Consider the following 17367-nt stretch of genomic DNA (forward strand, 5'->3'; position numbering starts at 1 on the left):
CGCCAAAGATGGTTCTCAGCACGAGCCGTTCGAAAACCTCGAGTGCTCGTAGGTCCTCTTCTAGCAATGTCCACGTTTAGTGCCCGTAGTGGACAACCGGTCTAATTAGCGTTTTGTACAGTGTGCACTTTGTACGGGGGCTCAGATTGTTCGACCGCAAGTGTTTGTGGAGTCCGTAGTAGGTCCGACTTCCGCTGGTAATACGTCTTTCAATCTCATGGCTGGTATTGTTGTCCTCTATTGCCAGTGAGCCAAGATATACGAACTTGTCGACTACCTCGAACTCATCCCCGTCGATTACCACGGTACTGACAGGTAGCGGATCCTGTCGCGCTCGGTCCCGCCCGCCAGCACTGGATCCCATCCATCGTTGCCATAATAAGTCTAGTAAGCTTACCCGGAAAGTCGTTTTCGTCTAAAATTTTCCATAGCTCTTGTCAGTTTACGCTATCATATCGTTTATTTGCAACGTAGCGTAAAGGGGACAGCAATTTGTAGACGGCATTCGGAATAGTGATCGCTCGGTAGTTCTCACAATCCAGCTTATCACCTTCTTGTAGATAGAGCAGTTAACCCCGTCTTTCCACTCCTCCGGTAGTCGTTCCGTATCCCAAATCTTGACAATTAGTAGATGCAGACAACCGGCCAACTTGTTCGGGCCCATTTGAATAAGTTCCGCTCCAATGCCATCCTTTCCCACTGCTTTGTTGCTCTTCAGCCGCTAGATGGCTTCTTTAACTTCCCTTATCTATGGGGGTGGCAAATCTTCGTGGCTTGCTACACCAATGTAGTCATTTCCTTCGCTATCATGGTCTTCCGCCTGCACGCCATTCAGGTGTTCATCGTAGTGCTTCTTCCACCTTTCGATCACCACACGGTCGTCAGTCAAGATACCTTCATCTTTATCTCTGCACATTTCGGCCCGCGGCACATAGCCTTTGCGAAATCCGTTGAATCTCTGATAGAACTTTCTTGTGTCGTGAAAGCTGTTCGAGTTCTTCGCATTCCTTCTCCTCTTGGTGGCGCTTCTTCTCCTTGGAGAGTCGGGTTTGCTGCCTCCGCTTCTGTTTGTATCGCTTAACATTCTGACGAGTGGCTCTACGCAGCACTTGTACCCGCGCTACGTTCTTCTCAGTCAATATCTGCTTGCATTCCTGATCAAACCATTCGTTACGTTGATCCGGTGCCACACGGCCTAGGACGTTCTCCGCTACGCTGTTAATGGCTGTTTTCACGGCATTCCAACAGTCCTCAAGAGTGGCTTCATCCAGCTTACCCCCTTCCGACAGCGCGGTTTCGAGAAATAACGCGTAGTTTTTGGCGACATCCGGTTGCTTTAGTTGCGCTAGATTATAACGTGGCGAGCGCTGGTATCGTATATTGTTCGCAACAGATATTTTTTGACGTATCCTTACCATCACTAGGTAGCGATCCGAATCGATGTTAAGGCCCGGATAGGTTCTGACGTCGATAATGTCTGAAAAGTGCCGACCATCTATCAGAACGTGGTCGATTTGTGATTCTGTCTGGTTGGGTGATCTCCAGATGTACCGATGGCAGAGGTTATGCTGGAAGAAGGTACTACGTATGGCCATGTTGTTGAAGGCGGCGAAGTCGACAAGTCTTAGGCCGTTTTCGTTCGTTTGCGGGTGTGCGCCGAACCGTCCAATCAACGGTTTGAATTCCTCCTCCTGACCAACCTGAGCATTACAGTACCCGATGATAATTTTGACATCATGTCTTGAGCAGCGGTCGTATTCACGCTCCAACTGCGCGTAGAATTTGTCTTTGTCATCATCAGTACTTCCGAGGTGAGGGCTGTGCACGTTAATTATGCTAATATTAAAGAATCGGCCCTTGATTCTTAATCTGCACATTAGCGGGTTGATCGGCCACCACCCGATCACCCGCTTCTGCATCTCGCCCATCACTATAAAAGCTGTACCCAGCTCGTGTGTATTGCCGCAACTCTGGCAGATGGTATGAACATCTCTATACGTACGTACCACCGTTTCTTCCAGCATACCTCCTGCAGCGCTACGATGTCGAACTTGCGGCTCTTCACTTCTTTAGAAAGCACCTGAGTACTTCCGAGGAAACTTCGAAACCGCCAGTTCCATGTTCCTAATTTTCAATCGCTACTCCGTTTTCGTCGCCTGGGCCACCCCCTCTAAGCTGTCCACGTGGTATATGGGTGGCCCCTCAGAACGTAAATGGATCGTCATGGTAACGAAAGGTAAAGTCAGCTTGTAGAGGCCTTTCCTTTTGTACTTCCGAATTCATGGTCTTACTTACTTACTTTAGTGGCGACAATCCATTATCGATCCTGCGCCGAACGAATTATGGTCTTCCAGTGCTTTGTACTGTCACTCCAGGACTGCCGTTCTCCAATCCCGTCGAACACTAGCTGAATGTGCATCGTCCTCAACAGCGCACACCCATGGCGTGCGGGGTCTGCCCCGAAGTCCCCGCCTCTTCCTGGTTCTCTACTGAAAAGAGTTTTGGCTACTCTTTCGTAGGGCATTGTGGCCACGTGTCCAGCACGGCGCAGTCTACCACATTATACTACGTTTACTATATCAGCATATTTGTATACTTGATGCAGCTCGTAGCCCATGTGTCTACGCCACACTCCATTTTCCACTTGAGACCAAGTATAGATTGCAGAATTTTACCCTCAAAACTCCCAAGCATTCGTTGATCAGCTTCCTTTAGCATCCAAGATTCTTGTCCGTAAAGGGCCACCGGGACGTCATCCGCAAAACAAGAAGCATGTAATAGTACCATTTCTTTCCACATTTGCTCTTTGTATTGCAACTTCCAAATCAATGTTGAATAGCAAATTAGTGATTAGTGAGAATACCCTTGCTTCAATCCATCCGACGTCACGAAATCGGCTGAGGGTTCACCCGCTATTCTTACGCAAATGAGTCTGCAAGTTCTCCTGGAACTTGTCTAATAACTGACGCAAAGTAAACATCTGACCCGTCGTGGAGCGATGCTCGCGAAAGCTAGCTTGACATTCGCCGAAGAAGTAGTCCGCTTACGGCTTGTCTACAGAACAGGATGCGGGAGAGCATCTGATAGGCAGAATTGAGCAATGTAATGCCTCGATAGTTTTTACATTCGAGTCGATGTTTTTTTTAAATCCTCCGTTCTTCCTCCCAGATCCTGACAATGACACGCTGGATTGCTTCGCACAGCCGCTCGCTCCTCGCTTTTAGAAGTTCGGCCAAGATATCGTCCTTCCCAGCAACCTTCCCGTTTTTCAACTCACTATTCTTAACCTCCTACGGTGTTGGTGGCTCCACAGCTTGGACATCGCTCACAATTCTGATCCTGTTCTTGCTATTCTTCGTGTGTAACAGCGTCTGAAAGTGCTGCTACCACCATTTTGTCAGTAAGCAGGTTGCCAGCACTATCGTCGCACATTACAGGCATGGCAACATTTCTGCGTCTCACCATTTTGTAGATACTCCGTGTGTCGTTGCTGACGAATTCTTCCTCTGCGCCGGCGAGCACGTGCTCCTCGTACCCGCGTTTTTTAGACGGTGGGATCTTCTCCCGCAGCTCTAGTTTCTCTATATTTTTCTCTGTTCTGACGTGTAGCCGCAGTGAGCATGCGACTCCTGCGTCTGGTTCCTTTCATCTACCACTCTCTGGCATTCGGTGTCGTACCCGCTATTACGCTGTCTTCTATACGTCGTGCCTATCATCTCTATCGCAGACATTTCAATGGCACCCTGGAGGCAGCGTTGTCAGATCTACGGATTTTAGTGCTTGCTTAAATTTGGGACCCTTCAATTTTCTCATTTTCTGTGAGTTTAGAATCGAGCAGCAGACTTCAGACAAAGAATACTTCATATAATCTTCATATTATGTACATGTTTAGACAAGACAGGATAGTTTCACTGATCTCGAGTAAAAGAGTGGGTCCCAAATTTAAGCATGCACAAAAATCCGTAGATCTGATATCGCAGCCTGGAGGTACCTCCAGAGTCCACTTATATATCCTTCCCTTTCTTCCTGCTGTTCTGCGTTTCGTTTATCAAACTTTTTGGTAGATTCCACCGCAACTCCATCTGCCGTCAACCGGTGAATGTTTATACGTAGCGTCCATTCAGTGCGAGCCTTCGCCGCGTTCGTCAATCTTGCGCGAATCTTGCAAACGACGAGATACTGGTCAAAGTCGATATTTGGATATGGATAACAAAGGGCAGGGCAACCAGCTTATACAAGTTTCAGTTTATTTAGGGTTGCCAGTTCTTCAAATTAAAAATGAACCCGTTAGTTTGCATGAGTAATCATTCAAATTAACGGGGCTCCACGGTATTTAAAAGCTGATTAGTACGTGCTGTTGTTGCTCGGTTTTTGATTCCCGATTCTTTGCTCTGAATATTCAACTGCAGTTAATCCGTGTTGTGTCACTGAAACGTATTTTAGTCAATCAGTTATGTTGGCACGTGGCACCTAATAATTTCCACACTATGATTAGACCATACAAAAAACAGGCGTATTGTGCTATTGAAAAGATATAGGGCTACTAGTTTGTCCTTACTCATTTCAGTTATGCTGACTGCTTGAAACGACAGTAATAGGCAATAACTGTTTGTGTTATTTTTATACCTAAACCATGTGTTCAAAATTAAGCAAGCATATATTGGTTGCTCGTTTTCGCACGTGTGAATTTGTTTGTTTACGTTTTGCACGTATACAACAGATCATTCCAACCGTATAGCATGCCAACTGCTGCAACCAAACATTTCAATTTTACAATAGGTCGGTTTTTCATCTGCATTACAGTCAACATCATCATCAGTGCGACCATAATAGGCACAATAATTACTCGTGTTTTTGTTCTCCATTTACAATCCCACCCTCACACGGTAGTTAGCTATGCAGATATCCAGCGAACAGAGCAATAACTCCGGGTCATTAGTCTTACGTCTGTTGCTAGAACCCTTGTCATACTCAGTACCATAGCTAAACTGAATAGGTGCAGCTGGTTATGACGTTGTCATGCGGTTTATCCAATTACATTGGCTAACATTACAACTATTACTGTGTACAGCATATCTGGGAAACATTAACACGGAAAGCAATGATAAGGATAATTCGTCATGTGCTACGAACGAAATAAACTTGCTAGTATAATTTCAACTGCCTTGACTCTAGGAATTAAATGCTATATAATAATCAATGTCATGCCTCTGTTGGCATTATTTATTTATTTCAATATTTCAATTAACATTAATGGCTTGTGTCGGCTCACTTTAATAAAATATTTACGAAAGCAACATTGATTAGTCGTCACAGTATAGTTATTTAACTCATAGTTTTTTACCCAAACTGAACCGATTCCATATTGTAGATCAATAATTAAACAGAATAACTGAAACCAAATGAAATGTTGAATTTGGCCAATAACGTTAGTTTACAACAATGAAACAAAAGCTGGATTAGTTCCGCAAAAAAATCTATCTGCTTTCGTTTTCCTTAGACCTTGTGGTTACTCTGTAAAAATCATAAAGTCATTTGACAAAAATTCATTTACAAAGCCTTAGTGCTACATTCCATTTTCAGAACTTGACCTTCTGCATGTATTTGACAAATTCCGCAGCCCACAGGATAATTGCGGAGCTAGTACTTGTACGATTTCTTCACGGCTTTCATGTAAGAAGGAATGACTCGTTGAATGCTGTTGCTAAAGAATAGCTAACTGTTGATTCATTCAGTAGCAACGAATTCTGGTGATCGTCTACGATATATTAACCTGCTACATCTTTCTCTTCCTTTATATTTTTTATCTACATATATTTATTTCATCACTTATGAAAACTTAATAATAACCAACAAATGCTGTATTGTGTGGTAATGATTTTCCGCATTTTTACGAAAACCCCCTGAACCAGTGTGCATCGGCGAGGGAATTATTTGCTAAACTGCTTCAATTTTATTTTTTTCAGTGAAAGCAGCTATCTTTAAAGCTTTTAGCAATTACGTAAGCTCTTTTCCTCTAAACAGTGTACGGAAAAATGAACTTTCGGTCATCATTTGCAAAAATAACCCATAAAAAGTTACCAACACTTAATTGTTAATTTTCAAATCGCTTCAAAGGGTTAAGTTAAAAAAAAAATGGAATGTAGCACCTATATGCTTTGCTTTTAGGAACAAAAAAATGCTATCATATATAATTTACAATTTTCATGCAATATTCATGCGTATTTCAATCGTCAGTATTAACAATGTATACATAAAGTTGATAATTATTTGTTAGAGAAACACACACACACGAGCTGGGTACAGCTTTCATAGTGATGGGCGAGATGCGGAAACGGGTGACTGGGTGGTGGCCAATCAATCCTCGAATGTGCAGGTTGAGAATCAAGGGCCGATTCTCCAATATAAGCATCATCAACGTGCACAGCCCTCACCTCAGAAGTACCGATGACGACAAGGATGAATTCTACGCGCAGTTGGAGGTGAATACGACCACTGGCCAAAACATGATATCAAGATCGTCATCGGGGATTTCAATGCTCAGGTCAGCCAGGAGGATGAATACAAACCGGTGATTGGAAGGTTCAGTGCACACGAGCGGACCAATGAAATGGGCCTAAAACTTATCGACTTTGCCGCCTCCAAGAATATGGCCGTACGTAGTACCTTTTTCCAGCACAGAATCCACCACAAGTACACCTGGAGGTCACCAAATCAGACAGAATCACAGATTGACCACGTTTTGATCGAGAGTCGGCACTTCTCAGACATTATCGACGTCAGATCCTATCGAAGCGCTAACGTTGACTCGGACCACTAGCTAGTGAAGGTTAAGATGCGCCCAAGACTCTCCGTTGTGAACAACATTCGGTACCGACGCCAGCCTCGGTTAGATCTCGCGCGGCTGAAGCAGCCAGACGTCGCCGCAAACTACGTGCATTCACTCGAAAGGAAGCCCCTGGAGGAAGCCCCTCTCGAAGACTGTTGGAACACTATCGAAACAGCTATCGGCAGTGTAGCGGAGAGCTCCATCGGGCATGTGGCCCGGAATCAGCGGAACGATTGGTTTGACGATGAATGTAGGAGGGTGATGGATGAAGAGAACGCTGCGCGGGCGGCCAAGATGCGCAGTGCCACACGGCAGAACGTGGAAAGACACAAACAGAATATGCAGCGAAACCAAATCTTTCGGGAGAAAAAGCGCTACCTGGAAGAGCAGAAATATGTAGAGTTGGAGCGGCTGCATCGTTCTCAGGAAACGCGAAAGTTCTACAAGTGAAAGTGGAAGCAGCACTTCGACGAACACCTGAATGGCGCCCAGGCGCAGAACCATGACGGCGGGGAAAGCGATTTCGACGGTGCAACAAACGGGGAAGAAGTGCCAGCCCCAACGATAGGCGAAGTTAAGGAGGCCATCATGCAGCGAAAGAACAACAAGTCAGCTGGAAAAGATGGCATCGGAGCGGAGCTTATTAAAATGGAACGAGAAAAGCTGGCCGTTTGTCTGCACCGACTAATTGCTAGAATTTGGGATACGGAACAGCTACCGGAGGAGTGAAAAGATGGGGTTATCTGTCCGATCTATAAAAAGGGCGACAAGTTGGACTGTGAGAACTATCGAGCGATCACCGTTCTTAATGCCGCCTATAAAATGCTGTCCCAAATCATTTTTCGCCGTCTATCATCAATTGCGAATAGATTTGTGGGAACTTATCAAGCCGGCTTCATTGAAGGTCGGTCTACAACGGATCAAATATTTACACTGCGGCAAATCCTCCAAAAGGGCCGTGAATACAGAGTTCCCACGCATCATTTATTCATTGACTTCAAAGCAGCATATGATACCATCGACTGGAAAGAGCTATGGAAAATTATGGACGAGAACAGCTTCCCCAGGAAACTCATCAAACTGATTAAATCTACGATGGATGGTACACAGTGCTGAGTTCGGATTTCGGGTGGATTGTCAAGTTCATTCGAATCACACAGAGGGCTTCGTCAAGGTGATGGTCTTTCATGCCTGCTGTTCAACATAGCGCTACAAGGTATTATGAACCGAGCGGATATCAACACGCGGGGCACGATATTCAACGAATCTAGTCAATTCGTCTGCTTTGCCGATGACATGGATATTATCGGCAGAACACCTGTGGCGGTGGCTGAACAGACTAAAGCGCGAAGCAGAAAAGATTGGGTTAAAGGTAAATACGTCTAAAACAAAGTACATGCTGGCCAGCGGAACCGAGGCCGAACGACACAGCTTGGGCAGTAGTATATTGATCGACGGCGATGAGTTTGAAGTAGTCGATGAATTTGTCTACCTTGGCTCACTTGTAACGGCGGACAATGATACCAGCCGTGAGATTCGGAAGCGTATTATTAGCGGAAGTCGTGCTTACTATGGGCTTCACAAGCAATTGCGGTCGAGCAGACAAAGTCCCCGTACAAAGTGCACCCTGTACAAGACGCTTATTAGACCGGTTGTTCTCTACGGGCATGAAACATGGACAATGCTCGAGGAGGACCTGCGAGTGCTCGGAGTTTTCGAGCGATGAGCGAACGATCTTTGGCGGCGTACAGAAGAACGGAGTATGGAGGCGGAGGATGAACCATGAACTCGCACAGTTCTTTGACGAACCCAGTATCCAGAAGGTGGCTAAAGCTGGTCGGATACGATGGGCAGGGCATGTTGCAAGAATGCCGGACAACTACCCTGCAAAAATTGTATCCGCCTCAAATCCGGTAGGAATAAGACGACCAGGAGCGCAGCGAGCAAGATGGTTAGACCAGGTGGAGCGAGATCTGACGGATAGTACTCGGTGTCCGAGGAATTGGAGAGCGGTGAACTTTGTTCAACAGGCTTTGTCTTAGGACGGCAAGCCACCAAAGTAAGTAAGTTGTTAGAGAAAAACAATTGAATATACCAACAATTACGATCTCCAATTCAACATTATTGCCTCACTATGTCGAAAATAATAGCATCATATCGGTTTCCTCCAAGCTATCAGACTCCAGCAGGTTTCGAATGAACAGGTTTCGTTTTGTTTCAGTGTACTGACCGTATGTAGCATAATTCAACATAGGAGATGTTCTATACAGTAATTATATCAGCCAAAAATGAACGGTCTAGAACGAGCATCGAGAAGTTACGTTATTATACAATGAAAACATTTTCGCTTGATGTTTTAGTGGTTCCAGCGTTTATTTTCCAGTGAACTGCATCATTTCGAACAAAAACAACATTATGTTGTAGATTTTTTGGCCTAAAAATTTATTTTAAGCAGTTGTACAGTCTACTGATTGCTTTCAATTGCAGTCAATTTGTCTCACAGCGCTGTTTTTAGTAATGCAATGTAATATAATATTTATTTAATGGTTCATTTGTTGAATATTTTTTAAATTATGTTAAAATTATAGAGAACAAATATAGGTATGTAATGTCTAACAACCTAGCTCATATGACGCGTTAATATTATAAAACATCGGTTTGGAAATGATTTTGTCGTTTATCAGTGATTGATAAAAATTTCCTATGTCTGAATCATGCTCAAGGGTTTCCACGGTAAAATTGCAACATACAAAATTAATTAATTAATATGTAACAATAAGTAACGCTTGGCATAGCCCCCCCCCCCCTTTAAATTACGTAACGTTAACTAAACCTCCCTCCCCCTATCATTGAATGAAAATCGCACAATCCGTTTAATTTTTTTTAGTTTTGCAAACTCAAGAAACGCATCGAACACATCTGAGTTCAAGTGGAAATCAAGGCTAAAATAGAGTTACACAGCTGAAACAGCAATTAGGCATCACCCCATGTTGCATGTTGGGCCAAACGGTTTTCAGTTGCTCAGATTTATTCAGCAAAAAATAATTCCGTATTTTTTCAATTTGAAAAAATTTGTTACGTAACTCTTCTCAAGACTCCCCCTCTCCCCTACGTAACAAAAAGTAACGCTAGCTTGTCCTCCCCCCCCCCCCTCCCCTCTGAGCGTTACGTAATTTGTGCATGAAGCCTTTCCACATGAATAAATTACTTGCCAAATCAAGAATTTCTTGGGAAAGTTCGACATTTTCTAGTTTCGGAGGATCTCTGAAAGATCAAACTTATTCTTTACAGTAGGTAGAATTTGGGATTCCCAAATTTTTACCGATGGCACGATGTGACAGATTCTGATTTTCGATGTACAGGGTGCGGTTTTCGATGTACAGGGTGACGAATTTTTGCAGTAATTTTCAAATAGCTATTTCTCATGCTTGCTAAACAATGTTCAGATATATCTGGCAGCACTGAATAGCCTATATACTGTTGGATATAACATGTTAAAAAACAGAGTTGAGAAAACTGAAAGATGTCGGAACGTTTTATTGCACGCCGGAGCAAGCGTAATGGAGATTGTTCAATCGGTAAAAGTGTCGGAAAGCCGATATAAAGAAGGCTTGGGAAAGTGATAAGCTATCCTAGATACCTACCCAGAAGGCATACAAGTGCCATTACCGCTGAACGGAACAGGGTCAAAAGAGTGGAAAGAATGATTAAAAAGAATCCAGCGAGGTCAATGAGGTCCATTTCTCGGGTAATCGGGTGTTCGGACATCTCAATCCGGCGAATAATGGCCAAAAACCTTGGTTATAAGTCGTATGCGCTACGCAGAGGTCAATTTATGAATGCTGTGACCAAATCACGACGTTTGGAGAAAGCTAAAATACATTCGAGTCGGTTGAAGCCATCATAGTGATTCTGTCATCTTTTTCTCTGACGAAAAAAACTTTAAACAGGATCAAAAGGTGAACCGAAAGAATGACTGGTGGCTTGCACCAGCTCGAAGTCAGGTTCCTATCGTCATATGTCAACAATGTTTCCCACCCATGTGATGGTTCTAGGCGTAATCTCCAGCGAGGGAGATGTAATGCTTCCTTATTTCTTTGAACAAGGACTAAAGGTAATAGTCGATACCTGAAGGTTCTGAAAGATGTTGTCCCGTGGATGAAGGAGGTTGCTGCTGGGCGTCATTTAATCTTCCAACAAGACCGAGCACCTGCTCATAATGCCAACAAAACATAAAAATGGCTTGCTGAAAACGTTCCGGAATTTTGGGAGAAGGAAATTTACCCCCTACCACTCCCGATATTAATCCTTTGAATTATTTTGTGTGGGGCGTCGTCGAGCGAGATACCAATAGAAGGACGCCTCACACCACGCTTAGATCGCTCAAAGCTAAGATCATTAAGGTGATGTCTATGGATCGAAACATGGTAATACGTGCATGCGGTAGTTTCCGGAAGCGTCTATCAACAGTCATTGAAAAGAAAGGCAGTTTTTTTGAATGAAATATATTACAATTGCCATATGTTACGAAAGAAAATAAACCACAAAACATTCCTCGCACGTATTACTAACTAGTGTTAATTTTCTGAAACATGTCATTTACTGCAAAAATTCGTCACGCACACTGTACCTACTTGTGCAGAATGTTTTCGCAAACGAGCTGTTCTTTCGACGGCATTTTTCATATCTATGCGCACCTGATAAAAAGACTCGCACAGTATAAACAATGCCTTTTGAACTTTCTCTATGCAAATTTTCAATTGGTTTTACCCGACGGTTCAAAAGTTAGAGCAATTTGGGTGTGTTTTGCAACCCTTTATATTGATACAATTTAACCCTTTGACGCACGCCTTTGGCGGGATAGACGAATCTCTATAAAACGTTATAAATTCTAGATAAATTTTTTAGTATTAATCTTTACTCATACTGATTCTCATTATAGTCTTACCTTCAAATACACAATTTAAGTTATTACATTAAATTGCGAGACATAAAAAATATGAATGTGAATATGAATATGAATATGAATATATGGTACTACTAGAGGACCCGGCGCGCGTTGCTACGCCATTCTAAAAAGGGATAGATGCATAATGCTGAAGAATTGCTTTATTGTAATCTTGCAACCAAAAGCTTTCTTTCTGACAAACCAAAATATTCCCAAATCATATCGCGAATTTCTAATCCCCCGTATAATTTGGGTTTTATTACCAACCCTTAAAACGGTAATGTTGGCAAAATCGCAATAAAATATTAGTGCAGTTCGTTTGAAATCAGTTGCAAACTGGTCAGAAACCATAGACTTAGAGTAATCTCAACATTTTTTTCTTTATATTTTTATTTCAACAATATATTTTCTTTTGAATTTTGTTTTTAAAATAAGTATTATATTTTCTTACTTTTATTTTATTTGACTCACTATCAAGGCTTCACCGATTTACTATTAACAATTTTGTTCCAAATTTATTCTATATGTTATTATGGACGGCAAAACTCGCGGCCTGCTGCCGTCTCGCCCTGTATCATCTAGTGTTACTATATGTAGTTTTTGGTGGTATTGTTATTGACTAATGTTTTATAGAAGAATCCAAAATTTCCCGAGTTCGACACTTTTTGAATTACGCAAAAATTTCTGTTTAATTTGTATAACAGCCCTCCCCCCTTCCAGAGGGGGAAGGGATCACAAATTACCATAGAAAAAAACTTGCCTCCAAAAACCCTCACATGCCACATTTGTTTTCATTCGCTTGATTAGTTCTCGAGCTATACAGAAATTTGTGTTTCACTTGTGTGGGAGCCCCCCTTCCAGAGGGGAGAGGAGCGTCAATCCGGCACAGAAAAAAAATCTGCCTCCTGTAACCCCCACATGCCAAACTTGGTTTCATTTGCTTGATTAAAAGTCGAGCTATGAGGAAATTTGTGTTTTATTTGTATGAGAGTCCCCCCCCCCCCTCTTAGAGGAAGAAAGGATCTCAATCTACCATAGAAAAAATTTCTGCCTCCAAACACCTTTACATGCCAAATTTGGTTCCATTTGCTTGAATATTTCCCGAGTTATGCAGAAATGTATGTTTCATTTGTATGGAATCCCTCTTCCCCCCTTCTAGAGAAAGGAGGGGTCTCAAACCACCGCAGAAAAAAATCCTGCCTCTAGAAACCCCCACATTCCAAATTAGGTTTCATTTGCTTGATTAATAGTCGAGTTATGACGAAATTTGAGTTTTATTTGTATGAGACCCCCCCTTCTTAGACGAAAGAGGGGTCTCAATATACCATAGAAAAAATTTCTGCCTCCAAAAACCTTCACATGCCGCATTTGGTTGCATTTGCTTGATTATTTCCCAAGTTATGCAGAAATTTGTGTTTCATTTGTATGAGAGCCCCCCCCCCCTTCTAGAGGGGGAGGGGTCTCAAACCATGCTAACAACATTCCTCACATCATACGCAATATGTATGCCAAGTTTCATCAAAATCCGTCGAGCGGTTTGCGAGTCTATACCGGACACACGAACAGCATTTCATTTTTATATATATAGACTAGAGGACCCGGCGCGCGTTGCTACGCCATTCTAAGAAGGGATAGATGCATAATGCTGAAGAATTGTTCAATTGTAATCTTGCAACCAAAAACTTTCTTACTGACAAACCAAAATATTCCTAAATCATACCGCGAATTTCTAATCCCACGTAACAATTTGGGTTTTATTACCAACCCTTAAGGGGGCATAGTACTTTTTCAACTTAAAAAAATCGAAATTTTTTTATTGATTATTTCGAAAGATTAACATTTTGACCATATGTGCTTCAAGTCATTTCGATGAGTTCCAAAAATTGGCAAAGTTACAGCTATTTGCACCGCGCATGTCTGGAGCGATTACACAGCGAATAAAAACTTCAACGTCGTTTTTCTCGAAACCAGGTTTTGAAAATCGGTACCATAAATATCTCAAGAACGGCTCTAGCAATTCTCATGATTCTTTTTTTGTTTCAAAGCCAACAAAATTATCTAGTGTTTGACCCATCCTTTTTTCGACATTACAATTTTTGTATTTTTTAGAAATGTTTAAACTCAATTTTTTCGACTAAAAACCTTACTTTTATGTTTGAATGTCCGCCATTTTGTTGTGCGTTCGAATTTAAAAAAAAGGATGGGTCAAACACGAGATAATTTAATATACTTTCATGTCGTTTTGGAACTTTTCAATTCGGATAAGCCCCCCAGCGCCAATCCATGGTACGGCAAATCATGTTTTTTCGAATGATCATGTTCAAGGAGCCGTAGGGGAGAGGGGAAGAGGTTCACATATGCAAACAAAATTGTAAATATTAGTATAAAGTGCAATGTTTAGAATGCAAAAAACCCGAATCGATTCGCTTTTCGCGTTATCGAGAAAAAAATATTTGAAATAAGGCAAAAAATATGGTGCAAAAAGTACTATGCCCCCTTAAAATGGTAATGTTGGCAGAATCGCAATAAAATATTAGTGCAGTTCGTTTGAAATCAGTTGCAAACTGATCAGAAACCATCGACCTAGAGTAATCTCAACATTTTTTTCTTTTTATTTTCATTTCAACAATGTATTTTCTCTTGAATTTTGTTTTTAAAATAAGTATTATATTTTCTCACTTTTATTTAATTTGACTCATTATCAAGGCTTCACCGATTTACTATTAACAATTTTCTTCCAAATATATTCTATATGTTATTATGGTCGGCCACATTCGCGGCCTGCGTTCGTCTCGCCCTAAATCATCTAGAGTTACTATATGTAGTTTTGGTGGTATTGTTATTGACTAATGTTTTATGGAAGAATCCAAAATTTCCCGAGTTCGATACTTTTTGAATTATGCAAAAATTTCTGTTTAGTTTGTATAAGAGCCCTCTCCCTTCCAGAGGGGGAAGGGATCACTAATAGAAAAAATAGAAAAAAACTTGCCTCCAAAAACACTCACATGCCACATTTGTTTTCATTCGCTTGATTAGTTCTCGAGCTATGCAGAAATTTGTGTTTTACTTGTATGGGAGTCCACCCTTCCAGAGGGGAGAGGAGTCTCAATCCGGCATAGAAAAAAAATCTGCCTCCAGTAACCCCCACATGCCAAACTTGGTTTCATTTGCTTGATTAAAAGTCGAGCTATGAGGAAATTTGTGTTTTATTTGTATGAGAGCCTCCCTCTTAGAGGAAGAAGGGGTCTCAATCTACCATAGAAAAAAATTCTGCCTCCAAATACCTTTACATGCCAAATTTGCCCGAGTTACGCAGAAATTTGTGTTTCATTTGTATGGAATCCCCCCCCCCTTATTTGTATGAGAGCCCCCCCTCTTAGAGGAATGAGGGGTTTCAATTCACCATAGGAAAGATTTCTTCCTTCTAAAACCTTCACATGCCAAATATGGTTGCATTTGGTTGATTAGTTCTCGAGTTATGAGGAAATTTATGTTTCATTTGTATGAGAGCCCCCCCTCTTAGAGGAATGAGGAGTTTCAATTTATCATAGGAAAGATTTCTGCCTCCTAAAACCTTCACATGCCAAATATGGTTGCATTTGGTTGATTAGTTCTTGAGTTATGAGGAAATTTGTGTTTCATTTGTATGAGAGCCCCCCCTCTTAGAGAAATGAGGGGTTTTAATTTACCATACGAAAGATTTCTGCCTCCTAAAACCTTCACATGCCAAATTTGGTTGCATTTGCTTGATTATTTCCCGAGTTATGAAGAAATTTGTGTTCCATTTGTATGGGAGCCCCCCCTTCTAGTGGGGGGAGGGGTCTCATACCATGCTAACAACATTCCTCACGTCAAACGCAATGTATATGCCAAGTTTCATCAAAATCCGTCGAGCGGTTTGCGAGTCTATACCGGACACACGAACAGCATTTCATTTTTATATATATAGATCACCTGCCTTAGCAGAACATCCGTTCATAGCAATGAGCCTATCATGTCAAAAAGAGTTGTACATATCCAACGATTGGTCATGCTTCCTAACTCTGGTATAAAAAAACAAATGGGAATTGGTCGATAAGCAACAACACTAAAGGTACCAGTACACTGTTTGCTGAATCATCCAATATTTGATCTATTTCATCAAATAAATTTGAAAACCCGTGTACTGACCCAACCAAATATTCGAACAAATTTTATTTTTCAAAATGTCGCCGAGCTTTTCCAATAAAATTTGGCGGTTTGTAAAACAGTGTAATATACCAATCAAATTAAATTTGTTTTCGAACCATTTTGCGCTGTTCGCCGGTTTCTTTGCTTGAAACTTATCAAAAAAGCTCACAATGTTTATTATTTGAACTGCTGTCAAAATCGAATTTGGTACAGGAAAAATCGTGCAGAAAGGAAGTTTTGCAAAGGAAATGACACTGGAATAAATCAGGACATTATTAAATCAATAGTGAAAAGTTAAAAAGATTATGAATAATGAGGAAATCACTTTATAGACCTGTTTTTCGAACATGATTTGTTTAACGGGAAATTAGCAGTCATTAACTTTTCGTCGGAGAGCCCAATTACGGAAGCAGTTTTTGGACCCCAACTATTGGGTCTGGTTGTAAAAATATAAATACTGCCTTCTTCTTGCCAATCTGAACACAGCGAATATATTTTCATGAACAGAATTTTTGTTTCAAACAAAAAAACTGCTTTTGAAATTGGCAGAATCGATGACGACTAATTTCCTAAATTAGTCTAAATTGACGACTAAATTGAGGACCCTCTAAAATTAGGCACTACCACGTATATAATACTACATATGTGAAACATTATTCTAGTAAATCTAGTAAATAAATAGTCAGCATGTAAACGTTCATTTCAGGATCGAAAGGCTACATTCTGTTTCTGTTAACATGGATAATTTACTAGAAAATATGAACAATAATTGTATGCATATCCACCTTTTCGTGCGCTTAATGGCGGCTAATGGGTACAGTTTTCGACAATGTTTATTTGCTTACGTATGCTTGAAAGTTCTACAACAACAACTAAAGGTACCAGTACACTGTTTGCTTTATCGTCAAATTTTCTTCCTGTCAGAATTTGGGCAAATTTTGGTATTTGACAGACATATTTGTCTTGCCCAGTACACTGTTTGTCAAATTTGATGTCAAAAATTCGATCTGAGACGTTACCCGTGTTACAAAATCAAATAAATTTTGACATATTTTGTGGGGCCAGTACACTGTTTGCAAAACAGCATGAAATTCGTGAGATTATCAAATACATTCGGCCCGAAAATGTTTGCGCCAGCAGATTTCTGTGCAGATCAAACAGAGCAAATACGCAAAAAAAAGTACGCTCGGAAAGTGAGGCTATTCATTTAACAGGAAGCTGAAAGCCATTTTAATTTTTTTAAACACTTTTAAATACAGGCATTATTATTAATTCAAAATAATCAATACAAATTACTGCGGTATGAAAAAATGCAATTTATATACACTGAAGTCGCTTTTTACGCGACTATTTTCACGCGGTTTTCGGAATTTACGCGGTTTTCGGAATTTACGCGGTCTTTTTACGCGGTTTTTTACGC

General features: G+C 41.3%; 1 protein-coding gene across 6 annotated transcripts in view; it reads left to right on the top strand.

Moving 5' to 3' along the window:
• The window catches only part of LOC128742770 (transmembrane protein 47), a 71738-nt gene that overhangs the window by 22478 nt on the left and 31893 nt on the right, over positions 1–17367 (top strand). The gene's annotated exons all lie outside the window — the stretch shown is intronic.

Source organism: Sabethes cyaneus, chromosome 1 (genome assembly GCF_943734655.1).
Source record: "Sabethes cyaneus chromosome 1, idSabCyanKW18_F2, whole genome shotgun sequence".
NCBI lineage: Eukaryota > Metazoa > Arthropoda > Insecta > Diptera > Culicidae > Sabethes > Sabethes cyaneus.